Below are 3,758 nucleotides of genomic sequence, written 5' to 3' on the forward strand. Positions count from 1 at the left end.
AGCATGTTTGTCCCCTTCTTTCAATTATACACCCTTCTTTATAGTTATTGAAAATTAGGCCTCCATGGGGGTCCTGCAAGTGCATCCATTCCATCTAATACCTCACACCAAAACTGAAATAGATGGGATATTAAGGTAAATATTAAACTGAAAAGAATGAGAAGTTAGGAAAACCTATTACAGAGTTTTCTTTAAATTTCGTGGTTCTGTGCTGAACTATTCTTAAACATGATTTAACATTCTGGTTAAATTATATAGAAATGTTTTCCTATTAAAAATGTTCTGTTCCTTTTGCATAAAATACGCTGGACAAAAGATCTAAATGAGAATAAAGAATGATATGTATATATGTGTGTGTTTGTACATCAATTCAGATTTTGTATTACATGAACATATATTTCATAAAGCCATCCTGTAAAAATTATAACAAATCAGGGTCAGTGATTGCTTAGATTAAACTCTAATTTCTAAACAATGATGCCACACTACTTTTTTCCTTCCAGATGTATATTGGTAGAGAATACTGGGACAGATTCTTCAGATGCAGGAACAATCCAAATATTTATCAAACTTTTGAAATATGAGTACATTCTACAAACTCATTCCCAGAATATGAAAACAATAAGAACATTCAACTTTTCAGAGAGGGCTATTCCAAGTTATAACAAGTCTTTAAAAATACCAAAAGCTGGCAGCAGACTTGGCCCAGTGGTTAGGGCACCAGTCTACCACATGGGAGGTCCATGGTTCAAACTCCAGGCCTCCTTGACCTGTGTGGAGCTGGCCCATGTGCAGTGCTGATGCATGCAAGGAGTGCCATGCCGCGTAGGGGAGCCCCATGTGCAAGGAGTGCACCCATAAGGAGAGCCGCCCAGCGTGAAAGAAAGTGCAGCCTACCCAGGAATGGTGCTGCACACACAGAGAGCTGACACAACAAGATGATGCAACAAAAAGAAACACAGATTCCCATGCTGCTCACAACAACAGAAATGGACAAAGAAGATGTAGCAAATAGGCACAGAGAACAGACAACCAGGATGGGGAGGGGAAGGGGAGAGAAATAAATAAATAAATAAATCTTAAAAAAAAAAAACAAAAGCCATTTTCTTATGCATGAATAAAATTGGAATATGAAATATCTCAAGCCTTCAGATCATGTCCCCTCAAATGACTGAATATGAGCATTTGTTATTTCAGTTGATTGGATGGCAAATGATGCTAAAGGAAATAATAGCATTCAAAAGGACTCATTTTAGTGGTACCAAAGCCTATGGGGATTCTTAAGCATTAATCAATTAGGATCTCTTTTGGATTAAAAAGGAAGTTCAGAATTCAAGGAAACTATTTTCAAATCTAAGTACACACACATAGTATCAATTTCATCTATCACTACGCCTTATTCTTCCATTATGAATCTCAGAATTGTGACGTATTCTGTGTATATAAAATTTTAAATACAATTCTTTTAAAAATGCAAACACAATCAAATATGATAGACTGCTATTATGTATACATCCCATATTACTGAAATAAAATAATTAGACTTTCAGTACAAATAAAACTTCATCAAGGTCAAGTTAACCAAACTCACATTAACACACTGGGTCTTTGAGATCTCACCCAGCACCTCTATCTTTTTTTTCCAACCTTCTTTTTTTGTAGTTTATTGAATGCTTCTTTTTTTTTATATAATAATCTTAATAGAAAAATATTCACCTGCAAATGTAATGTAGAAATATTTTTTCACAGCTATAGACTGTAGCACTTTTTTCTCTAGATAATAGTGGAGAACAATATATGCATGACACTATTAATTCCAGATTCTAAGAAAAATATCCCCAGAACCTGTTGCCACAGCCATGCCATCACCAGGTCCATCTAAACAACAGACACAGTTGTCATGACCAGCAAGGAAGACAAGTGCACAATGTCCTTTTAGGGTGTCCTGTACATTACAATTAAAGTCATCATAACCAGCTAACAGCAGGCACCCAGTTTTTGAGAAGACTGCAGGAGTGATTCCACAGATAATATTGTCATGAGATGACAGCGATAACTCTTGGCCTTCGTGAAGGTTAAAAAACCTGCAAATTTCATCATCAGAGTCAGTAGCACAGGCATATCCATTTGGGAAAAAACTAACAGCACTAATATCCAACACATGTTATGGGAAAGACTGTTTACACATTCCATTGAGAATATTCCACAGCTTGGAAGAGGCATGACAAGCACCATAAATGAAAAGTCCTCATGTCAGGACTTTGAGAAAGACACATCACATCTCCAGGATGCACAGTGAGTGTGGTGATCTGCTGGGCAGTTTGTTGTTGTTGTTGTTTTTAAAGAAACTTAGATTACATAATGTGACGTAAAAAATATAGGGGATTCCCATATGCTCCACTCCCTCCCCCACTACACTTTCCCACATTAACAAAATCCTTAATTAATGTGGTACACTTGTTATAATTGATGAAAACATATTGAAGCTTTGACACTAACTATGGAATATAGCTTGCATTATAGTTTATACTCTGCACTGCACAAGTTTGTAAGTTATGACAAAATACATAATGCTGGCCTATATCCATCACTGCAATGTCATGAAAGACAATTCCAATGTCCCTAAAGTACCCCCGTATTACACCTATTCTTCCCTGCCCCATCCCTCAGAACCTTGGGTGGCCACTGCCTTTATTACAATGATAAGAGTTCTTCCATTGCTAGAATAATAATAACTCTAAAGTAGAATAATGTTAATCTAATATAGACCATTGTTCATTCCCAATCTTGAAGATTGGGGGATGGTAATGACCACTCTGCCTTTAATTGAGGAGGGGCTTAGATCCCCTGGGGCAGATGGATGGAATTCTCTTGCTTGCAGTTGCAGACACTCTTTGTTCCTTGGGCATCATCCATCATCAGCACCTTGTTAGTTGTCTTGGGTGAGTCCCCAAACTGAAGAGTAGGTGATGCAACTCTGCTGAGATTCAGGGCCCAACTGGCACATGCACTGACCAAATATTTAAGTCTCTTGGGCATATATCTATCAAATATTATACTAACTATTAGCTCAAATAGAATGGATGGAAGAGCTATGTGTAGGGAAAATTTTTTTCTCTATTTTTTAAAAATGTTGCATTAAAAAAATATATAAGAGGTCCCCAACCCCCTAACCCCACTCCTCCCACATCAACAACCTCTTTCATCATCATGTCACATTCATTGCATTTGGTGAATACATTTTGGAGCACTGCTGCACCACATGGATAATGGTTTACATTGTAGTTTACCCTCTCCCCCAGTCCAGCCAATGGGCCATGGCAAGACATACAATGTCCAGCATCTGTCCCTGCAGTACCATCCAGAAAAACTCCAAGTCCTGAAAATGCCCCCACATCATATCTCTTCTTCTCTCTCCCTACCCTCAGCAGCTACCATGGCCACTTTCTCCACATCAATGCTACAATTTCTTCCATTACTAATCACAATAGTTCCACAGTAGAATATCAGTAAGTTCACTCTAATCCATACTCTGTTCCTCCATCCTGTGGACCCTGGGATGATCATGTCCACTCCACCTCTATATCAAGAAAAGGCTTAGATTCCACATGGATGATGGATACAATTCTCCTACTTGGAGTTGTAGGCACTCTTGGTTCCCTGGTGTGGTGGTTGAACTTTTAAACCTCCCTGTTAGCTGGCCAGGGTAAATTCAATAAACCAGAGGGTTGGAGTTGTGAGTCTGCTGAGCCTCAGGG

The 3,758-nt window shown here is 38.3% G+C and overlaps 1 pseudogene; it reads right to left on the reverse strand.

Annotated features, from left to right (window-relative positions):
* Window positions 1–1,810: 1,810 nt before the first annotated feature.
* LOC101442099 (guanine nucleotide-binding protein subunit beta-4 pseudogene) lies at window positions 1,811–2,321 on the reverse strand (annotated as a pseudogene).
* Between the last annotated feature and the right edge of the window lie 1,437 nt (window positions 2,322–3,758).

This window comes from Dasypus novemcinctus, chromosome 31 (genome assembly GCF_030445035.2).
Source record: "Dasypus novemcinctus isolate mDasNov1 chromosome 31, mDasNov1.1.hap2, whole genome shotgun sequence".
Taxonomy (NCBI): Eukaryota; Metazoa; Chordata; class Mammalia; order Cingulata; family Dasypodidae; genus Dasypus; species Dasypus novemcinctus.